Consider the following 25088-nt stretch of genomic DNA (forward strand, 5'->3'; position numbering starts at 1 on the left):
ATTATCCAACCTGTAAAAGTGTTAAGCTGTTGACCAACCTTTCAATACAACACACGGTACTACATGATTAATAATATCACCTGGCTCAATGTGCGGCTCCCAGAGGAAATTAATTTCTGAATTGGAACACGTTACCCCAACGGTGAAGAAAAGCTTGTGAGGCTCGCGAGTTTCTATTTACCAACCTGTTTGTAGCCTCACCACTTCACATTAAACCGCAAATGTTGTAGAGCATAAAAATTATGTTAATGTCAAACTGACACAGCCATTATTTTCCTGCTATGCTGCCTGCTAAGTGGAGTCATATTGATGCCTAAATGACTTCTGAGCTAAAGGCTAGGCCTGAAACTCTGATTGTGGGTGACTCTGCCGTAAAGGATGTACAAAGGATGTGCGGTAAGAACACTAAAGTCCTCTGCTTTCCTAAGGATATGGTCAACAACCTGAAGGAGAGAATTCTTCAAATTGCAGATGAATATCCTACTGTGACAAACATTGTTCTGCATACAGGGTCAAACGATGTGTCCAAACAACAGTCGGAGGTTCTGAAACAGGACTTTACTGGATTACTAAATACTGTAAACTCTCTGAATGCAGCTGTATTCATCAGTGGACCTGTACCGCCGGTCAGAGGAGGAGACGAGAGATTCAGCAGGTTGTTTGCACTGAATAAATGGCTTATATCAGCATGTGCTGACCACTCAGTGCATTTTATCAACAACTTTAATATTTTTTGGGAACGCAGGCATCTGTTTAAAGCAAATGGATTTAATTTTAACAAGTCAGGGGTGAAACTGTTCACCTCCAACTTGTTTTATTCCATACGTCATCCATCTGTGCTTGGTGCCAAGGCTGAGATAAACGAGGAGTTATCTCATAAAGAGGAACAAACAGTACTCCAAGAACAGACAAAGCCCAGCAGAAACCTTGAGGAGGAGCCTCATTTGCCCCCACCTGGGAAGAGCCTCAGAAAGGAGAGACATCAGAGGCAAGAAGAGGGGTCCCTATTTGCCTCCAACTCTCTCAACAACACCAACGACCAGGACCAGGGACCACGATCTTCCCCAGTCCCCCAAACCCCTGACAGGCCATCACCCTCCTCCCCCTCCCTTTCTCCCTCCTCCCCACACCTGAAATTCACTGAGGAGATGATGGAGCGGGTCAATGCTGGGCTCAGATCTACCCCCCGGCCCAATCCCTTTTTGTCCCCCATAAACCCCCCACCAGAGCGGCCAAAGGTTCGCCATCGAGCCCCACCCTCAACAGAGCAATCGAAGTTACATTGCCCAGCCTCGCCCCCCTTAGTTCCTCCTTACCACCTTCATGCCCTGTCTCCGCAGTCTGATGTGTGATGTGTGAAGGGTCCGGGCTGCGAGGATTATGGCAGTGGTGACTTTTCCCAGGAGAAGCTGGGACCCTGTTTACTAGAAGGTTTTAAAATTTCTGTACTTTTAGGTGACAGGAGATATGTGGCCTGGTCAAAACACAGAGAGCTGCACTCTAAAAGATCTTTAAACATAGTAAACATACCTTATGTGCCACAGACTGCTCCCAAACACGAGGGGACAAGTAATGCCTCTAAAACACTTAAGTTGGCTTTATTAAACGTTAGATCTTTAGCTGGGAAAACATTTTTAATTAATGATTTAATCACTGAGCACAGCCTTGATTTTATGTTTTTAACTGAAACTTGGTTGGACCAAAGTAACAGTGGAGCTGTTCTCATCGAGACGACCCCTCCTAACTACAGTTTTATCAGTGAGGCCAGGGTGAGCAGGAGAGGAGGGGGGGTCGCTGTCTTATTTAATGAATCATTTCAATGTAAGCAGCTATCTCCTGGAAGTTTTCAGTCTTTTGAATATGTGGCTTTACAGCTGAAGGCCCCATCCAAAGTTGTGTTTCTTAATGTTTACAGGCCTCCCAAATACTGCACAGACTTTTTTAATGACCTCAGTGAACTGCTGTCTGTGATCTGTGTTGATTTTGACTGTGTAATTATTGTTGGGGATTTTAACATCCATGTAGATGACCCTCAGGACAAAGGGACTAAAGACCTGAGTAACACTCTGGGCAACTTTGGGCTGACTCAGCATGTAACAGAGGCCACACATAATAGAGGACACACTCTTGACCTACTGATCTCCAAGGGCCTGAGCATTTCAAAGGTTACTGTGTCTGATGTGGGCGTGTCTGATCATTACTGTGTTTTCTTTGAAAGTAAAATCTCAGCCCACATAAATATATCAACAACAGTGATCACAAAACGGTGTATAACTGAACACAGTAGTGCAATTTTTAACCAGGTCTTCCCATTAACACCTGACCTGTCCAGAGGGTCAGTCAATGAGGTCGTCAATAGCTTCAATGCTAACATGTTAAATGTAATGGACACTATTGCTCCCATTAAGGTGAAGGTTATCTCTGGAAGGAAAAAGTCTCCATGGAGAAACTCCACACTAGTGAAAAATGAAAAAAGAGAGTGTAGGAAAGCTGAGCGCAGATGGAGAAAAACAAACCTCCAGGTTCACTATGACATCTATAAAGAGAAACTTCACAATTATAATTTACAACTGAGGAGTGCAAGAAGGTCCTACTTCTCTGACATCATCACTAAAAACAGCCATAATGCTCGGGTCTTATTTTCTACAGTTGACAGGCTAACAAACCCTCCTGTGTCAGTGGCAGCTGAACTTCATTCGACCATGGCCTGCAATGACTTTGCCAAATTCTTCACAGAAAAAATCCAAAAAATTAGACAAGCAGTTGGTACATCAACAGCAGATCCAGGATATGTACTGTGTCCACCAAAAAAACTGTTTAAACACCATGAAACAGTTTCACCCTATTAACAGCAAAGACCTGGAGGACATCTTAGGTCAACTGAACTCCTCCTCTTGCTGTTTAGATGTCCTGCCAACAAGTTTTTTCAAAAAGGTCTCAAAGACTTTAGAGTCAGACCTATTACAGATCGTCAACTTTTCTTTATTATCAGGTGTGTTTCCAGAATCACTAAAAACTGCTGTAATAAAACCTATACTGAAAAAGGACAATCTTGACAAGACACAAATGAACAACTACAGGCCGATCTCAAATCTCCCATTTTTAAGTAAGATCATTGAAAAAGCAGTTTCTCAACAGCTCAGTTACTTCTTAAAACAGAATAATTGCTACGATGCCTTCCAGTCAGGTTTTAGACAGAACCACAGCACTGAAACCGCTCTGACCAAAGTGTTTAATGACATATGTCTGAATACAGACAGTGGAAAAATGTCAGTCTTAGTTTTACTGGATCTCAGTGCAGCATTTGATACAGTTGACCACAACATATTACTCAAACGACTGGAGAACTGGACAGGTCTTTCAGGAACTGTACTAAACTGGTTCAAAACATACTTAGAAAACAGGAAATACTTTGTATCAATAGGTAACTTCACATCTGAGCAGACAAGTATCACATGTGGAGTTCCCCAAGGTTCCATCCTGGGACCCCTTCTGTTTAACATCTACATGCTCCCACTGGCACAGATTATAAAGAACAACAAAATAAACTATCATAGCTATGCAGATGACACACAAATATATATCACAATGTCACCAGGAGACCAAGGCCCTGTGCAGGCTCTTGGTAAATGCATTGAGGAAATTAATGACTGGTTGTGCCACAATTTTCTCCAGCTAAACAAAAACAAAACTGAGGTAATAGTCTTTGGCGCCAAAGAAAAACGATTACAGGTCACCAGAGAACTTCAATCTATACATCTAAAAACCACAAACCAGGCGAGAAATTTGGGTGTAGTGATGGATGCAGACCTAAACTTAGAAAAACACATTAAGACAATAACAAAGTCAGCTTACTATCACCTCAAGAATATTTCAAGGATAAAATATCTGATGTCTCAACAGGACCTGGAAAAACTAGTCCATGCATTCATCTTTAGTAGGCTTGATTACACTAACAGCATCTTTACAGGTCTACCTAAAAAATCAGTCAGACAACTACAGCTCATTCAGAACTCTGCTGCTCGAGTCCTCACTAAGACCAAAAAAGTGGACCACATCAGTCCAGCTCTGAGGTCTTTACACTGGCTGCCTGTCCGTCAGAGGATAGACTTTAAAGTTCTGATGCTGGTCTATAAAGCTCTGAATGGTTTAGGACCAAAATACATCAGTGACCTCCTGACCCAGTATGAACCTTCCAGATCCCTCAGGTCATCTGGATCCGGTCTTTTATCAGTTCCCAGAGTCAGAACCAGACACGGAGAAGCTGCATTCAGCTTTTATGCTCCTTATATCTGGAACAAACTCCCAGAAAGCCTCAGATCAGCTGAAACACTCAGTTTATTTAAATCCAGGTTGAAGACTCACCTGTTCTCAGCTGCATTTGAATAAAGCACCAAATCCACACTTTTAAGCTTAAATTTCAAAACTTACATTAACTACTGATTTTATCTACTGTTCTGATTTTATCTGTTTTGATTTTATATACTGTTTTGTTTGTTTGTTTGTTAATTAGTTAGTTTGTTTGTTTGCTTGTTTTAATCTATTTTAAATCATGCTTTTTATTGTTTTTGTTTCTAATGTCTCTGTAAAGTACTTTGAATCACCTTGTTGTTGAATTGTGCTATACAAATAAATTTGCCTTGCCTTGCCTTCTGAGGGCTCATTTTGTGAACAGAGGTAATTCACTACTCACAAGGGAAGACAGACAATCAATCAAATTTTCAAACTCCCATTTGTGCCTGACTTCCGCTATCTTGACAACACAGTATAAGATCTGTAGAAGAATGAAAGCTGACAGATCGATTCGGCTGTTAAGAAGAAACTTCTTCCAAACAAGTATTTTCGCCCTATGTCTTCCCTCCTTAAAGTATAGCGACAAAAGCAACCAATGATTTCCTCCAGTTTCCTTTGTCATTTGATGATGCAGCATTTTCATAGTTTTTTTTCCTTATATACATGGCTCGGTGTGACTGAATGTGACGGTCTGGTTTTATGTGTGGAAAAATCCATTAAAAAATTCATTTGGCTGAAGTCTAAAGAAAAGTATAACATGACAGGAGAGACCACATCAAGATATATGGGGAGCAATCAGACACATTCTTCAAATTAATACAAAATAAAATAAAATAAAAGTGTTAGTTCAACTCTTTTAATCCTGTTGCACTCTGTTACTTTAAAGTGATTTAGTGACTGGAGGGAAAAAAGTGTCACCAAACGTTTGTTCTGATGTGCCCAACTCATAATGTTTATATGCTTATATGAAAAGTTTGAGTCCTTCTGATGACCTGATTAGAAAGCTGAAACTTCAAAATTCAAAATTAAGTCAGGTTTCTGTTCAAAAACAAGCAGTGCAGCTCTTCTGTGGTACTAGCAGCACTTTTATCAAATGTGCCCTTGGATTTATTATTGGAGTCAGTCTCAGCGCCCAACAGTGTTTAGAGATATGATAAGATGACCTTCACTTAGCTCAAACAGAGCACCAGAGACTTCGCATTTATGTACCAAGTAGTCCTTTATAAAGAGTGTGTTATTGGTTATACTATTCATGCTCAAGCACTCAGTACCTGGGACATGCCTCATAGGTTTCAGGGCTCACTTAGGTTAAAAAAATATGTCTCTTAGGAAATTCAAGGCTTCTTTTAAGTTTTATATTATGAATTATTTTCATAAGGGGTCTCTGTTTACCTATAGTGGATGCAGAGAGACACAGTGAAGTGCATTCTCTTTGCAATATTTGGGAAGAAAGAGCACGAGATGCCGTTATGGACAAAGCAGAGACTTTAGTTACACCTGCGCCTGCTCTCGCCGTGCCTTTCGTGCAGCGTGAGACCAAACGTGGTCCTGCATGACAAATTACTGCTTGGATCTCATTACGGAGAAAAGTCAAAATCAATAGCAATCGCTCAAATTTATGGGCTGCATCGAGTTAAGCATCAGGTAGGTCAGAGCCTTTCTCGCAGTGGGATTTTGGAGAGAGGCGTATCTTATTAGGATCACTGATCTCGAGTCTCTTTCCTGCCACCAGGATGAGTGTGGAGGTGCCATTTTTGAGCTCGTTCAAAAAGCTGGGGAGTTTTTCCATCATTGGAGGTCCTCACCCCTGCGGTACATGATGGGAATGCAGCTGTAAATTTAAACCAACAGGCAGCAAAAATATTTAAGGTAGAAGCTGTCAGAGATAGCACTGAGCCAAGAGGGGCGTGACGCAATTATCAGTGCGATGATCTCCTGAGAGAAACCTGTCATTCCTGAAGAGGGAGACAGAGAGTCAGAGTCACTGGAGGAAAGACGTTTGGTAGCAAAGCAGCAAATCACTGTGAGAAAAACTGAGAAAAAAGGATGTCTGACAGATGGCTAATGACCCGTGGTATGGTTTCTTGGCAGTGCTTCACGCTCTTTGGAAGAAAACTGTTGAGCATGTATCAAGTGTGTTTGTGAAGACAGAAAAATAGTGTTTCACTTGAATTGCAGCAGAAAAACATGTATGACTGTTGACACCACTGCTTCTGCTCTGGCCCCAAAAACCACATCAGATCATCCAGTGGGTGGGGGGGCATGAGACGGGGCCTGGGATGTGTAATGGAGCAACTGGACACAAATGAGAGATTTAAATTTGGGTCCTATATATTCAAGATTTTCGTTCTCATGCAGAGATGGTGTTGTGAGTCATCTAAAATAAAGGATATATCAAAAAAGAAAGTCATACAACTCTCAGCAGCCTGGACACTGCAAAATAGATACAACACATAAGCCCAAAATGTCTGAGGCTGCTAAGTTTGTGAGTCCCTGGAGTTGTCGTCGCACTTAAAGTCGTAACGTTAAAAATCTAAACCCCCAGCTCTCCTTTTCTTTATGTTTTTTCAGTCTTTCTTGCTCATATATGAAGTCGAATGATGACGGTGACTCAACACACCAAGCAGTCAGCTGAAGGTTGGAGGGGAAAATAATTGTCAGTGGTGGAAAGAGCGCCGAGGCAGACGGCTGTATACAAAGAGGCCTTTCTACCAGTGAGCAGAAGTGCCTCGCGTCACAACACTAGCAGGAAACCATACCAACACCAGCACCACCAACTTGCCCCTGGGACTTACTGTATGCGTGTGTGTGTGTGTGTGTGTATGTATGTGGGAGAGAGATTGGTGAGGGGGCTGGAGGAACACTAGGAAAAAGGAGGGGAAAAGGAAATCAAGGAGCCTGGAATGTTTAATGAAACTAAATATCCTGCCTTTAGTCTAAAAATAAGTGGAGCAACGAGTACATAAATAAACAAAAAATATGTGTGTGTTTTGTCTGTTTGTGTGACGTATAGGCCCAGCAGTGAACTGTATTGATTTGCCTTGCTTATTTGAGCTGAAAACGAATATTGTTTGCCCCCCGCTGCCCCCGTTATAGCACACACACATCAAGTGGTGCGCACAAAAGCATGTAGAGGGGAAAAGTCAATTTGATTACAGGAACTACTCGCTGCTGTATATGCAATTAAATGGTAGAGTGGGTGCAAGTAATTAAATAGTGAGCTGAAACTTTACTGCTGCATATTTTCCGCAGTGTTATTCTAAGAGTATGTGACTTCTAATAATTACTAATTAGTCAGAGAAACTATGTCTCCATTAAAGTTTTTCACGTTGCTGAAATAAAATTTAATAAAATCTCTATAGCATTGCATGCCTGCCAAGCACAATATACATATATGGTTAAAATGATGCAGGTGCAGGAAGCCGCTCACTAAACTGCAAACATTTCAACATTACATTTAAGAAATCGCAACCTGTGGCAGACCTCACTACTTCTAATAGTATCTAGGCTCATTACTTTGGAGTTTATTTGCTCGAGTTTCCACATATTTGCTCCTTCAGTGCAAAAAAATACAATTATAAAAACCGTGGATTATCGATAGTAATCATGACATTGTTTCCCAGTTTGGTCATTGAAGCCTGAGAACGACTCAAATAACCTTAAGGAAGTTAAGCTTCTCCAGGTAGTTTTGATGTTTTTTTGTCTGAAGTCCTCTGTATGCCATAAATATGTATAACATTGCAGCTATTCTTGTGTCTTTGTATTCAGAGCAGAAGATGTCCTTAATGCTTCACTGATTTGCCTTCTGCCTGATTGCGTGGATGTCAAGAAAAGTGCAGTAGCCCCATGCTGTAATAACATAAAAGTTTACGTCAGGCTTAGCTTGAATTCCTTGTTTGCACTGACCAATTGTTGGTAATTTAGGGTAACACTGGTGTAGTAGAGAATTGGCCGATTTTCTGCATACTCGGTCCAGGACGATGATTAGCCACTAAGTCTCACAAGCAACAGAGTATGAGCCGGTCCATGTCATGCCTGCACATACAGTTGCACAATAGTGGGCTGGGGTCCCCTGGTGGGAGGAAGTGAGCTGCAGCAATTCAACAGCAATTCAGCTTGAAATTACTTACAGTTACATATTCATATATATATTTAGTTTGCGATGTTACTCATTACTTTGAACTAGCTTTACAGATCTTGTACTGAAGTTTGTGTCCCAGTGGCGGATGGGTCACACATCGTCTTTAACACGTTGCACATGACTGGGTAGCAATTTATAACCAACAGCCTGTGTTGTTTATGTTTTTTAAATAGAAGTAAATACAAAACTCAATTTTGTATTTAGATTTTAGATTTATGACTGAGTGGTGGGATTTTCTGGTTTTTAAATGACACTCTTGACTTTGAGAATGGCTGAACAAAATATTGGTAGCAAAATCCTCACTGTGAACGAGGAAGAAACAAAGTTCTCCAAAGTCCCCCACAAATCCTGTACAACAAACATAATTAGACACTTTAACGAACTTTACTCAACTGAACTTGTCCAGTTTAAAGTAGCTAAGAAAGGGGACGTAGCTAAAGCTAGCCAGAGCCCAGCCACAAGCCAGCAGCCTCGGTATGAGCAACAAGTGAAAAAGAGAAAAGAATTAATTTCCTATTATGTGGTGAATTTCAAAACATGCTGGATATTGATACAAGTACACTTGTTTAGTTATATTAATGTGTTGCAGCTCCTTTGTTTGGTGGGGTAAACTACGTAAGCGGAAAGTAAAAGTGGGTGTAAAGCAATTCATTTAGGGCTCATTATTTGTATCTCTTTCCAGTCACAGATCACTTTATTTCCAGATTGTTGAATGAGAGAAGATTCTGTAACTCACTGCTTTTTTAAGGGAAGTTTGATTTTATTATGAAAATAAAAAAATTGCATTAAAGGAAAGATATTTTTGCTTGTATATGCTGTCAATTACAGTTAGTTAGAACAGAAATTGTAAGTATTCAAAATGTAATTTGCCAAGAAAATTGCAATCAGTGCATTTCTAGCATTTAAAAATCTGAGGAATAGCCTTTTTCTTTATTTACAAATGGAATAATAGCATGTTATCAGTATTTTTTTTAGTAATGTTTGTTTTTCAGTTGTTAAAAAATAGTTTGTGAATCTCTAAAACTAAGAATATTGAGCCATCTTACTCATATTTCAGTCACTTTGTTTACATAAAATATTTCTTGCCCCCATTTGTCTCTGTCATCTGGCACCCTGAATACTAAGTGGTGATATTTTGTGTTGGCTGTGAAGGTTCAACTTGCTGTCTACACGGCTTGTCTATCCTGACCAGGAAGGGTGTAGCATTCACGTCATGCTGGAGCAAAGGTGGAGATGAGAAAGAATCCACTGGTCACGACTTCCATTGAGTTCACAAGTTCAGGATATGTTGTTAAGCAAACATGCACAAACAGAACAATGCTGCACGTTTAAATCACGCCGACGGGACAAAAGAGAAAATAATACTGTGACAGTTACGTCTTTATTAACAATCAGCTCATACCCACAAAATCCCTCCTGGGTGCCCTTGAATGAGACAGGTAACCATACTGTGATACGGTGTGTGCTTATATGTGCGTGTGTGTTTGTAGGAGGTGCCCAGCCACCTGGAGCGGGGCAGGTATGATTAGCGATGGTGCCAAGACACACATAAGATGCAGCCACTCTGTCTAGCGCAAACACACCTGTCTGAGCTCAGATCAGACGAGTGTGTGTAGGTGCACATATACCTGTACAACTATCTGCGTGAGAACCAGTTTGACATCAGAGCAGGGCCAGACGTCTCTTACAAACACGCACACCGCTTTATAAGGCTGTCCAAGGGTTAACCTAGGCCTAAGGTTAACATCAGGTTAAGGTTGGGTGTATTTTACATCAAAAGACGTGTCGAACATGTTGTTCTTGGTGTGCCCCGGCTGAGGTGTCGACTTTCAAGTAATGCTGAATAGGAGGAGGCAGAGATTAAGATTTTTTTATTTGGTTTGTTAAGAGGCTAAAAGAAATGACTAGGTTGTAGAGGATTGCCCGTGGCAAGTGTGGTATTTTAAGACCATGATGTCAGATTTAAGAAGAGATATTTAAAGGTATAGTCAATCATTGAACGTATGTTTTTACAGGGAGTCTAACTGTTTAACACATTTCCCATACAGTGCATGAAACAGAAAACTACAGTATACATTTTAAATATACAGAAATACATCAAATAGATTCATTACGCTTTAATAAGAAATAATTAAAGTAGCGGGCAAATTTGCAAAAAATAAAAACATACTTAAAAGATTTTAGGGGCTCATGAAAAATGTAAGTACAATTGTGAAGAGATTGAAAAATATATATATTTTAACTTAAGGGTGACTCATGAATTGCATGAGTAATTACACTAATTACACGATTGCTGCAAGTAGAGATAATCCTGTGACTAAATATTATAAGTAAGTGCATTATTATACAGCATTTATCAGCGTGTCAATAATAATAATAATAATAATTATTATTATACATGATTATATATAATTTTAGTTCATAGAATTCAAACAGTTATGAAAGGGCTCGTACCCTTAAAGTTACTGAAATAAGTAGCTGAAAGAAGTGAAAACGGGTCTTTTTTTATATGAGCTTGTTTCCATCGCTGTGAAAAAATACATCTGCAAGTCAAAATTCTGAGTTGAGAATGTTAAAACTCTTAAGTTTGAGTCAGTACAGGTCAAGATTTTGAGATACCTAACCCAGAAACATTTGCGGTGCACTCAAATTCCACAGAGTGACCACACACGCGCACTAATTTAAACCGTTCACCTCAGGGTGGTGTAAGACACAACCAAATGGTCTTCTTGGTGCAGCACAGCCCAGCCAGGCATTTTATTCTGAAAGACGGTGTCTCTGCGTAGTTTGTAGTGTTAATAGAGAAAGTGATGATAGCAATGTTTTTCTTTTTCATTGCATGCACTTAGAGGGGTTAGGTTATCTGAGCCAAGTCACCTGAGGCATGTTCAACGTGATAATGATGCGGTGTATTAAAAACGTAGTGCACACAATAGATCCACTGCCATAGATACTGTAACCCTGTTTTCAGTGTGTCAGCCTCACCATTCAAATGAAGGTCCTGTTTTTCATAGACCTGCTGTAAGAGGAAGCGTCTTCATCTGGATTTTCTTCAGAAATACCTAAACATTGAATATGTATATAATGTTTAAAATCAAATATTACATGAAAACATCTGGATTTGAAACATATCTAACCAGCTAAGAGGTTGGTCACAAAATTATATTTGGAAAATATTATTACATAAGTGATATCAAGTGAGTGTATTCTTACAAGCAGCGCTTTGCTGCTGCGTTTGAAAATCTTAAAAATAAAAAACATTTGCGAACACTTCACAAAACGTAATTTCATTTTTCTCTGGAGCGGCAGCAGAGGTCACATCAGTGAGTGCTTTCAAATTTCATTTCCTTCACCTGTGGGTATATAAATAAATGTGCTTATAGTGAGACTGTTAGCAATTTGGTAAGGCTGACCCTTTAAACAGCCCCTGCCATCTTCTAATAAATCCAGGCATACGGCCGCCATCCAAAATACAGACGTTACACCGCTCACACAAAGATACGTGAACGGTGCGAGTGTGAGCTTAACGTTTGGTTTGCAGTAAAAAGTGCCGTTCTGTTTGTACTCTGCAGCTCGCATACAGTCACCGAGGCGTCATTTCTCAGCGACTGACCCCAAATGACTTTTGTTATTTGGAGATTTTCCATTTGAAAGAAATGAAATGCACTATAAAGTATCTTCAGCTCTGAATGTTTGCTGTTATATTAACAGTTTATTGTATCATGAATCAACAAAACATGCTGTCAAATAAAAAATACTTTGAAGTCCAGGCACAAATCACTTTAATTGACTAAAGCTGACATAGCAGGAGGGGCAAAAATATGAAATGTATAATGTGACAGTATGTAAAAAAAAAAGAAAAAAAGAAGAGTTTACACAACAAACATGAGCTCCACATTTAACTGATTTCAACAGACCGCTGTTCAGATAAGAACGTGTGGGAGAGCGTAAACACCCAGTCAGCATATAAACACTTGAGCTTTTTTGCTCTGAAGTCCGCCACAACATAAACAATAGGGCAGTGGGATGGCATAACCCTATCAGGATGAAATGGGGGTATTTTTTAAAATCTTTTACACTGATCAAATATGAGCTGGTGGAAATAAATAAAGTTAAATACATCTAAATGGAAGTTCAGGTCAGCATTAACTGCAAATCTGAGTGCCTAAGTTGTGCTTGTGAACTTCACTCTGTTTTAAAATGAAATGACTTCATGAATTCCATAAGTTAAAGGTCACAATCACACTTCACTAGGTACGAAATCCCTTTTCAACGCTTAATTCCCGTTCCAATAATATTTGCATGCCATAGGCCTGTTCAGTCAAAGACACAAGAGCCATCATTATCTCATTTAAGTGGCTGTACCTTCCATTCTTTTCAGGTGCCAATAAAAGGCAAGTTTTATAAGAAGCGCTGTCAAAAACCCTGTTAAAAGAACTTTGATCACAGATTTAAATGCCTGCGCATCTAGCGGTCGCACGCAATCCAGATCACCAAGTATTCGGAGAGATGGTTTAACATGTGCGGCAGCTGAAGACCAGAAGTTTGTCCCTCTTTGACCTGCAAATGCTTCGATTGTAACTCTTTTCATATTTTTTTTTTTTTGTCCTTTTAACCTTCATTCGTCATCATTATATACTGGATGTAATACGCTTTCTTATTCATTCCCGATATTCCTGTGTAAACTTTGAGCACTCACTACGTTAGAAATCCAACTTACAGTAACTCACTGACTGATGTGGTTACATGACTGCTTGTTGCCGTGAGTGTACCAGTGTGGTCATCTTTAATCATCACAAATGGACCAGTCACATTTGCGAAACATGTAGAAAGACTGGGTTCTTTCTAGATGACAAAAACAAAAGGGAGCGTTCAGGGCCCATAAAAAAAAAAAAAAAAGACTGTGAATGAGCTAGCTGAAAACTGCGCTCTCGCTAACCACTTAGAAGCCGCAATGCTAAAAGGTAACGCTAGCTAAGAGTCGAAGGTGATTCAGTGTAGCTTTAAACGAAGACGACGGCTGCAGTTATCGGTGCATCGTGCAGTTAACATTTCTAAAGCATCACAAAAAGTGAGGAGACTTCAAATCCTACGAAGACTTCATGAATTTGTTTTCTTTCAATCTGTCCACAATCTGTCCCGCTGGATCTCCTCTCATCCTCTGTGTCCCCTCCTTCCTTCAAACCATTAGAGACAAAAAGAAGCCATGAGCTCATCGATCATACTAACCTCCTGTGTGACCTCTTGCCAAATAACAGCCCCCCCCGCCGTCCCCCACATTTAGAAAACCAGGTCTGCTCCATGCTGCTCTTTGTCTGCTCTCTTCCTGCGTTTCTCAGAGCAGCATTGTGGGACTCTCAACAAGTGGCTCATTTAGCCGTTGCAGCAACAGCAGATCGACGTGTTGAAACATACATCCTGCTCTAAATGGAGGTTTGGTTGCAAACAAATGCAAATAGAATTTTTGGTATTTTCACCAGATATCACACTGCTAAACAGCAAGATTATACTGATGTCACTTTTCCGGAAAGATAATTTCGAGCTGAATACCTGTTTCAAATCAGAAACTTCCAAAGGTCTCATTTCTCTCCTGCGGGGCACTGATTTATTGAGAACACATGAAAACTCTTCCGCTTTCATATCACTGAAAATATTTACAGTTAGGGGCAATAATTGCACTTCCCGACACAAGAAGACAAATGCGTGAGCTGTTAACAGCAAGAAAATACCGATGAAAATACCGTGGGTGAACATTAGAGGAAAAGAAGACGTGGAGAGCCAAAGTGTTAATTTCTCACAAAAGAAACGAGTCAGGGGTACTGATACGTTTTCTGTGAGGTAGGAATCCAGCTGTAAACAAATCTAAAATGGGTGTTCAAGTTGCAAAGAATATATTTGCATGATAAGAAAGGACAAATCATGACGCACATGTTAAAATGCTGGTGAATTTAAGTAATTCTGGAGCTTTTGTTGGACTCACGAGCAAAAGGTCACCCCAGTTTATCGATAGCTGCCGTTTAATTTTGCATGAACTGTTATGAACTTTTAGCTACGTATAAAAATGCAAATGAATTCAGCCACAGAAATGTTTCGCAACTGCTGATTAACGATAGATGGACAGAAATGATGTGTGTGAGCGCCGAAGTTTTATGGCTTCGGTTTTAAGGCAGATATTTGTCGAAGGAGCAAATATCCGTTGGAAAGAGGCATCTCCCAGCAGAGGAAGGTTGTGACTCATTCACCTTGAAGAAGAACATTGCTGGTGGCTGAGTCACCGGGGTCACACCCTTACACACCCACCAGCCACTCAACCGGTTTCATTTCACACACACACAAATTCAAGTATTACAACATGTCTGTGCTTTGTGGGAACACGTGCGTTGTGTGCGATAGTGGTTCATTCAAATCCAAGTTAAGTGTTAACGTTAATATTTCTCTTCTGTAAAAAAATACATTACATATAAAACCTAACAAACCGCCGATGGATTCAGTTCTGACAAAAAGGGGACATCTGTAAATATTAAGCTGTTAAGGCGAACGGTATCGGCATGGTGTGGATGTAAAGAGACGATTTACATTGTTCAAAGTAATAATTAAATTTAAACTTTGGTGCATTTACTGCCATATTTTTGCATGCGCTCTGTTTTTGTGTGTAAAAAATGCAGAGAGAAACTGTAAATGTTGATGTGCTTAGTGCTAATTAACACACTTTTAGACAAATTTACAGACCACATTAACAATTATAAAACAGCAATAATTTATTTTTTATTATTAATGTACTCAAACTTTAGCTAGCGCTATACATCAGAAAGTATTTGCTGTCTTAACTTCACAAAAACACCCAAATCAGCTGCTTTTAATGCTAATGCTGAACTGCTGGCAGTTTACACAATCATTGTACACACTGTACACATCTGCACTACAGCCGCTACAGTATTTTCAGTAACCTGTTTTTATTTATTCTGCTCTTTTTATTAATATGATTTCCTTTATTTTTATAGTTTCGATTTTTTAAAGTGTTATGTTATATGCAATATTTGCTTCACTACATGCAATATTTGTGGGGGCTATGAACCTAAGAATTGCTTTGCCGGTACTGATGTACCATTGTTACACGTATATGACAATGATAAAACTTGAACTTGGATTTACGTGTGCAAAGGCATAACATGGATCGAGCATCCTGTTAGCTTGTGATCCACATTTTTAGGCTACACTGGCTTCAAAGTAGCTGGATAAAACTACAACTTTTCACTGGTGCTACCAAAACAACTCTGACATTATTTAACAAAATTTGAAAAAAATCACATTTATATATTAGGAAATTGTTTTCCAGCGTACATTGTGGAGACAAAGGAATCGGTTGGTAGATGAAATTCAGAGCTGGGATGAATTTACTCTGTAATCGTTAACAGAAGGATGTTCACAAAGCCTGAAACAAAAGCATGCTGGTTAGGAAAGAATTAAATGTTAATAAACACATTCACGAACAGTGGAAATGCACAAGCTTGTATTTAAACTCTCTGTACAAACATTTTACATGCAAATTATCATTCATCGTGTTTTCTGTTTAGTTTTTTTTCTGTACTTAAATCATGGAGGTGAGATGAAGATAAAGGCCCAGCTCTCTTCAAGAACTACAAAAAGGTTAATTAAGCTACATTCATTAAAAAGCCATTACCACTGCACTACCATATATATTTAATATAAGTATAAAATTGATGCCCTTTCATCTCTTGTGGATGTCATTACTCTGTGGATCTTTGTTCAGTAATTGCAGTGAGTCTGTCATCTTTGGCTGATAGATCAGGCCGTCCAGTTTTTTGTAAACCTGTGTCACAGATCCTGTCAGAGGACGCAGCATATACATACTCAATTACTGCAGCCCACATGTATTTGTCTTTATCCAACCGCTGTGCCTTTTTTTTGGATCCCACCTCAGGCACTACTTTTTAAATTTCTTAGTCATGAATCTCGTGAACGCCACGGCAACCTGCCCGGCCTCTCACCCTGTTATAGATGGAGTAGCATGCAGCCCCACTGTGACCCTGAGTAGGATAAGTAGATGAAAATGGATGCACGGATGGTTGAAAATGATTTTTGCTGCTTTTGCTTTACAGCAGCAGCCTCGCTTCTCTGAAGCACTGCACCACCCTGTCCACGCTTCACCTCCAGGCTAACATATTTCATTGCATAGATGAACGGAGGTGCAGCAGCTCATGGTCGAACATTTTTCCAACATCATACACTTTCCTTTCATCACCAGGCATTAACATTTGAATGTAAACCCCCTCGGCGCTGTTTGAGATCAGAACGAACAGATTCTCCTGAGGGTACGCTGTTATTCACTGCGGCGCTCCTCTTACAGTTAAACTGTAAACCGTGAGTGTCATCAGTGTGAGCGTGTTGAAACCACTGACCTTGAAAGACATGCTGATTTGTACTAAACGTTAATGACGATCAAATAGAAGCCTGTCATTATCTGACATTTTTTGCCTCTTTCAAATTATACACATAAATGGCTGGGCTTGTATTTGTATAGCGCTTTACATGTATGTAGCAGAAACATCCAAATTATTATTTGTTGTTCGTCTTGTACCACTCACCCCTCTGTCAGCATCTTTTAGCTCCTTTCTAATGCAAATGAGTTACAACTGCACCCTTTACATTTGAGACGTTTACCCCTCAGCGTACAATTTCAGACGAATTATATTGAAAAATGGTTAAATATCAATGAATGCTTGCTTCGTCATTTCATTTTTGGTCTAATATTTGTCATAAAGTCTCATTTAAGTAATTATTTAGACAGATATGCATATATAGAGAGAATTATTGTTATTATTGTATAGGTCAATACCAACCAAACTGCAGGTTTCTTGTATAACTGGGACTTTGCAGCTCACTGCGGTGTTCCTGTAAGACAGATAACTGATCCAGCTTCTATTTTATTAAAACACAGCTTTTGTAATTTGGGTGTACGTGCCTACTCTCCAGGTCACGTAGACCAAAATGCTGTAGTAAAGTAGCAAAACGTGTGTGTGGGAGTTATTTTTTGATTCATTACACTATCAGATAGGCTAACACTAAAGGTGTTTTGAAATATTTAGAAACAAACTGCAAATGAAACATGAATAAATCAAAGAAATGCTTTGTATTTGTGCTTGTGTCTCGCAGCAATTTCTATTGGGCCCCCAAATTTAACAGGCTTTATAAAACATAATCCGCCTTTGACTCTGCTTGTGTTTTCCCCTTGGGACATTAGGTAAGTGGATAATTCTAATGTTACATTTATTTATTTATTTAAATTATACTACTAGCAGGAGACCTGGGGTTTTCCCCACCACACAGCCTTTATTAGTTTTAAGTTCCCGATTGCCAAGTTTGGGTTAACACTGTAAGCTGCTTTGGTGCTTCATGGTTCGACTCCTCTCTTGCAGTCAACATAATCCAGTCTTAAAACCTTATTAAATTTATAAATCATCATTTACTGATGTGATTGTTCTTTAGATGAACCACAAGGGAAGGAAATCAGGCCCAGAGCAGAGTCAAAATAGTGACTCTGCGAAGAAAGGTTTCCCTCTCAGCACACACGCCTACATTCAAACACATGCAGCTCAAGCTACACGCTATGAAAGAATGCCCGTGTGAAGCAGACTTTCCACATGGTCGGCTGGCTCTTCCAGTAACCGGATGGCACACTTCCCTCTTTTCCATGGAGGGAGAAAAACTGAGGGTAAAAAGGGTGTGGACAATTAAAATAGACATTTCTCATGCTGCACGAGCAAACAATTTGACTCTTCTCACTGACAGCTGTGGTGGACAAAACTTGCAAAATATGCTCTACTGTTGCTTAGCCTTTTTAAATAAGATAAAGCACAAAGTGTGACTTCCAGTTCAAAGATGACGAGCTCAAGTGTCGTGAAAATCTGCCATAGGCTTAGCCCCAAAGTTAACATGAAGGAGTCAGTCTGACCAAATGTTCAATTAAATTTCAATTCAATTTTATTTATATAGTGCCAAATCACAGCAACGGTTGCCTCACGCTCTTTATATCGTACAATAATACAAAAAGAAACAGAGAGAACGCCAAAAACCTTATGACCCCTACTGAGCAAGCGCTTTGGCAAGAGTGGGAAGAAAAAACTTCCTTTTATGCACAAAAATAAACCTATGAGCCTCCTCAAAGGTCTTAAGTTGTTATTTTATGTGAAAAATGTGTAAAAATCACACCAGTAAACCCACACCTAGCTTCAAAATGATCTTACAAGCATGCGAGTATCTGTTTTTTTCCATATAAGCTAGTTCAGAGTTTCAAAATGCCAATCCTCTTCTTTCCAAATAAAAATAAAACAACACAAATTTCTTTAAGAAAAAAACTTTTCGGAGGATCTGAACCATTATTCCCAAACAGCAATCTACGCAGAGTCAAACACAATGCAAATACTTTCTTTGTTCCTGTCTTTGTGCTACCAGCAAACAAAGCACAGCTTAACACCCACAAACACAATTTCAAACAACAGCTAAATTACAAATGAGAGAAACAATCGTTGTGTGAAGCGAAATTAAGCCGTGCATGGCTGCATTCATAAGGCATCATTTGCGCCACACCTGGATTTGCCACTGAAAAGCAAAGTAACGTGGAAATTATGGCCTCACAGTGAAGATGCATACTGTATGCGCACAGGTAAGACAATTCCACTGCAACAAGCCAGCTTGTACATAGCCAAGTAATAGTGTCATCTGGCATCACAGAGTTGTGTTTTTGTTAGTTTTTACAGGGGGAGGTTAAAAAAAATGTAGAAAACGGGTCATAAAAGTGAAAAACAGTAACCATGTGCATGCAGGTTATTACTGGGCTCTTTCCTCAAAGGTTTTTGTGTTTTCTAAATGAAAGAAAACATCACGAAAACAAAGGTAGTCTGTGCAAAATAGCAATTTCAGCAGTAACAATATATGTCCCTGTCAGTACCAATGTTCCCACATCAAGTATACGTAGACGACAGGGCTGCAATCTGGGGCTCGAGCCTGCTGCATCTCTTCCCTTTTGCCTTGTAATGAGGGCTGACTCAAGCAGTGATTAACTGCGATCTGGCTTACGTTAAACACCAGCAGCTTCGCTAGCTTCAGATAAGGATTAAATATTTTAACATGGGACTCTAAGGTGGAAGCTCATTTGATTCACTTAGTTTGTCAAGTCTGTTCATGAAAAATACACCCAATTAGATGGAAATGAATGAAGAACCCTGAAAAGTACACCCAATTATAGAAAAATAAATGAACATCTCCAGGAGGGAAACCTTGTTAGTGTAAAATGAGTAAAAGTCTGTCCGAGCTGATGAAAGTCATAGAGAGCTGCAGAAATCGTGACTAATCCCTGACAGCTTATTTTGTGAAGTCGCCCAGGGTGGAGATGGAGATTACAGTGAAGCAAGAAGCAAACAAAGCCAGTGTAATGCTTAAACACATAATGAGATGGATTTTTGCCTCTCGTGGCTTGTAAACCCAACTTTTAAATTCACCCTCAACTCTGTACAGCTCAACAAAACGCGAAGCACGAGGCCTGTAAATGTGGCTGCCAAGACGCCACGGTGCCTCGGCACCGGGATGAGCAGACCTCCCAAACACTCGTGTACCTGGTGCATCACAGAGACCACAGCGATACAAGCACCCAGCATGAATATGTATAGGCGTGTGTGTGTTTTTCTTATGTATAGAAAAAAAACCTCAACAACAAGTAGCTGTAACTCAACACAATGCAAAAACTGAAATTCACACAGTGAGATTGGTTCCAGGTGCTGTTGGCTCACTGCTGTCCGCTGCCAAAAGGTTAATGGTTGGATCATTTAGGAATAATAAAAAAAGTTGTTAAGTTTGTCATATTATTTAAACAAGATTGTCCAGACGTGAGTTAGTCCTGCTGAAATGTTTTATTTATAATAATTCATTGTTCAAGGAGGAACGCGTTTACAGCCGGTTTAACAGTTATCAAAGTTTCACATTTACAGTTATTCTCAAGTAATAACTGTAATGCTGGCTTTATCTATGGTCACATGAATGACCTCTGAACTCGTGCTGCTAATTATTTCAACCTTACAATCAGTTTTTTTTGTTGTTTTTTTTACTCACCACTGTGAAATTAACTCCCAAAATCATCCTCCAAACACACACAAAGATAAAATTAAAGATATTAAAAATATAAAAAATAAATACAAACGTATAAAACTGATAAAACTCTGAGAATGGAGCCTAAAAGTAAAATCATAATCTTAAAATCTCAATTATAACAAGGTGCAGGACTGTCCTTCAATGAATGAAACACACCTGAATATGTTTATACTCACAAAAGCCCTTTTATTAAATAAAAAAATGATAAATCCATAAAAAATAAATAAATAAAAGTATACCCTCTTATTATTTAAGCCTTGTGTTTATCAAATAAAGCTAATTTAACAAACTACTGTGAGAAAGAAATACTTGGTTGTGGAAACATTGCTAAGAAATCTAATACACGAAACACGAGAGGCCAGATGTTCAGGGAGGCTGGGAGGCTTTTTTTTTTTAAAAATATGAAATTTCTTAACATGAGCACATTACGTTGATTTAATCCTTAATTGCTCAGGAGCAGAAACTCGAGTAGGTATTGTAAGTCGGCATGTGCAGTACCTACTCAGAGCTTTCGTTGCTCATCTCTCTTACCCCTTTACTTTCTTACTTTATTATTAAGACGATGAGTATATATAGTTAAATATGATTATTGGGAACACCCAGTTGTCATAAACCAGAATTTTCCCTTTGTTTTATCACACATGATAAGGATTGTGTGTGTTTTCCCTCTTTGTTTGAAATCAAACTCCTCTCAGCCCTGAGCTGGAACGCAATATTTAATTCACCTTTTTGTCAGTGTTGAGTTTCACGTCTTGGGCGAATGCAAATCAGGTACTCTTCACATCCAAAACTGGCATTCTGTATTTTATTTACCTTCACCATATTAGCGATGGCTAGAGGGCAACTTCAGCACATAACTAAGGCGAGAAATTATATAACGATTTGCATCCAGGTTTCCCTTAACCCTGTGGGTTTAACTCCATTTCTGTTTTGAGACGTATTCATCCATCTGCACTCTCTTGATCCCCAGTCCAAACCACAGCGATGACTCATGGGTAAATGAGCTGAAAGAGGCGGGGCCCGTGAGGCCAGAAGGAGGGCGGCAGAAAACGGACAGATTAAGTGAGAGGGAACGGTTTGTGGCGGCGAATCACAGAGATGCAGTTAGAATGAGACTGCTTGCGGGACTTGGAGACGCATCAGGCGGTGCAGTTGCCTAGAATAACAGAGTCTGTCAGGATGACGAGCATGGATGGTGGTCCCTACAAGTAAAGCCTTTAATAGTAGATCCTTTTCCAGAAAACAGGGAGAGGAGATGGATTTCATTTTAATTCTGGAAAGGTTTTGGGAGTTCATCCAGTGTACATCCACAGAGGATACTAAAACACTCTCAGATGGATGAGAAGTAGGAAACACTACTTTCATTCACATTTATCAGAAGGACACTTTGGTTATTTATATTCCCCCCCCCCCACACACAACCTCACTATTCTCCTACCATGGACACTCTTAAGCGAACAAATGTGTATTATTCTGCAGATAAAAATAGTCCCCCAAGAATTCGCCAAGTCATTATATGTTCTTTGTGTGTTTTAAGAAAACACAAGATTTATTAAAAGTGAGTGCAGCTGGGGCAAGGACATCAGAACGGTTGAGAGTTTCACTGTTTATTATTTAGTCAATTTTAAATACTGGTGCTGGCTAATGTTCGCTGTATTGGGTCTTAATTTGTAGGATAGAATAGAATAGCTTAAAGATTGACATTTCAAAAGAGTAAAAAGGCCTTGAGGGGAAACTCATGGGCTGGTTGTGATGAACAGAAGCACTAAATCACTGACTTATTTAGGTCGCCAGACAAACACACCACATGCAGCATTCATTGAGTTTCACATTTAAGCTTAAAACAGGAGAAACCTGCACGAAGATGAAATAATTTTGAATTGCAAAACAAAATAAGGTAGCTGTAAACGCATCTTGTTTTTCAATCTTTCGAAAGATAAATCTAGTCTCCATTTAAGACGACCGTGACCAACAACAACCCGGTGATGCTGTAGATATTTTACTTTAGGCAAGAAGAAAAATAAAGAAATCACTTTACAAGTATCAAGCTGAAGTTAAGGTGAAGGGTGTAAGAAGAACATAGTAGCTGAGATGTTTTTGACTACCAGTGTTCAAGCATCCCCACATGGTTTCAGTTGAGCGCTGGCTGTCTGCCAGTCCACTTCACCAGAGGCACTACCGTCCAGACCAGAGTCGTCTCTGCTAGCGAGCGTCCAAATGTAGGAAAAAAAAAAAAAATCTGTTTCTGAGATAAACAGCCTTTGAATAGGAGGGCAAAACTAACTGCTAGATGAATTAAACCATGTGGGGTTTAAGTTTGTTAAAAAAAAAAAAAAAAAGTAACTGATTTTTCTTTTCCTTTTTTCTGCCAGCACAGCTTGGACATTTGTTTCCTGAAGCGACGTCCGCTGACATAAATAGCGACTGAAAAGACCTCGCAGGGCTAAGCTGCGAAAACTGGCCTTTCTTTCTCGTGCTGCAGTGTCTGTATGTTGCATGCACGCAGCATATGGAGCGCATTTATTCACTGCACATAAACAGTGCTGCGCTTAAAAGACGGACGTTCTTAAAAGAATGAAAAGGTGAAGATTTTTAGTGTGGCTTTAAGAAGAAATATGGAGTTGTTGATAAATAGGAAAAAAATGATAAATATAAGTGATTTTTTTTGGGGGGGGGGGGTCACCATACATGTAAAACACAAATAAATCAAAATAAATAAATGACATTGAAGTAAATTTTACTTCAAAACGGAAAAAAAATTGGTATGCTGAATGCATACAGGAGGTGAGATCTGCTACAAAAGACATTTTTCTATGAATTTCCTGTGAGAAAAAAAACAAATAAAAAACAAGTTAATCAAGTAATCATGAACTAATCATCCTGCACCACAAATCAGTTGGCTTTTTTCCTCACTTCTGCCCGCGTCGCCTCTCTGAGGTTACGGTTCTTGTCGTAGAACAAACTGCACAGTTCAGCTGGTCAAACACTGCAGTGAAAAGGGCCCGCCCAAACCTTTCATTAACGTGAGTAATGACAGTAAATATGAGTTGATAATAGCAGAGTTCAGGCAAACATGACTCACAGCGTGTTGGGAATAACAGATGTCCGTTTTGATTAAAACGTCTGCTTATTGTTTGTTGTGATGCTATTATCTCTTCATCTTTTTTTTTCTTTTTTACGCAAATGTCTTTAACCCTTTGAAGCTAAAGCCTGAAAACTGCTACATGAGTCATGATGTATGTTCTTATTTTGCTTACAGCATATATTCTAGGTCCACAAATTCAGCCCTCATAACTATTTAAAACAAAACAAAACTTGTATTTTTACTACAAATTGATGGGAGACATATCCACTTTGTACTGCATGCTTTTATTGTAATAGTGTGGCATCCACAGGTATGTTAGCTATTAGTTCATTCCAGTAAAATATTTTTAATGTAATCTGAAAGATTTTCTTTTCTACAGAAACAGTCTTACTAAAAGAATTTAGAAGTTGAAGCAACCCCTGGATTCATGAATATTTTGGATTATATTTTTGAAGGATAGAAAATATTCTATATAAAAATCAACGTTTAGTTGATCGCACACAACAAAGCAGAGGTACGGGACAAAAACAATTTTATTTGAGTACAGCAAAAGCTTAAAGTGACAATTTATGTGGGCTTTACACACATTCACACGCACGTCTTCACACTTTTTTTTAACCTCCATGAAAAACTCTTGAACCAGGGGGAAAAAATGTTTAACAGTTTTAATGGTCTTGAACCAACCTGCATTGTCCAAACATGCCATGTTGTATTACAACTGCAGCCAATAAGAAACTTGGTGAGTGACTCATGAGTGTATTACCATTTTTTTGATTTGTCTGTAATTTTTAACAGAGTTCTGCAGTTCACTGACCTCGCTTCTGAAGCACAGTTCATATTTCTCCCCCTGAGCTCTCGCTCAGCCTTTGAAATAAAAGCAGCATGTAGCGAGGTCGACTGAGGTAGCTACGAGTCCTTCGTTATTCAGAGGAGGATGTACTACTCACGCATCTGTGTGTGTGTGTGAGAGAGAGAGAGCCTCACCATCTGGCCTCTATCCGCAGCCTGAGCCGAGGTCCTGCTGACAGTCATGACCAGCTGGCTGACTGGACAACTGTGCATTTGTACCAGAGAAGACCAGAAACAGAAGGAGGCGGGTTACTGCGACGTCTGACCCGCACTGTGGGAGGAAAAAAAACCAGACTTTATTTAAACTTTTATTAGATTTAACAACTTTAATCATACAGTCCATTCAGCTATAAAAAGCAAATCCAGTATATTTACTGTTATTGCAGCATGCTCTTTTCTTTCATGTTAGAATCACAAAATATTCCTTTAATATTCTTTTGTATGGCACACACAGCAGTAATGCATTCATATATGTCGATGTGGATGAGTAGGAGGTATGCGATGTTACTCAATGTGCATTACTTATGTGCATTTATGTTTTATTATTATGAATAA

The 25088-nt window shown here is 39.3% G+C and overlaps 1 long non-coding RNA gene across 4 annotated transcripts in view; it reads right to left on the reverse strand.

The window, feature by feature from the left end:
- Window positions 1-20342: 20342 nt before the first annotated feature.
- Window positions 20343-25088, reverse strand: part of LOC120725883 — a 47349-nt gene continuing 42603 nt past the window's right edge. For all 4 annotated transcript variants that reach the window (XR_005694249.1, XR_005694248.1, XR_005694247.1 and 1 more), the window contains exon 4: window positions 20343-24804. This is a non-coding gene — a long non-coding RNA (uncharacterized LOC120725883). The remainder of the gene's footprint in view (window positions 24805-25088) is intronic.

Source organism: Simochromis diagramma, unplaced genomic scaffold (assembly GCF_900408965.1).
Source record: "Simochromis diagramma unplaced genomic scaffold, fSimDia1.1 OVJJ01000205.1, whole genome shotgun sequence".
NCBI lineage: Eukaryota > Metazoa > Chordata > Actinopteri > Cichliformes > Cichlidae > Simochromis > Simochromis diagramma.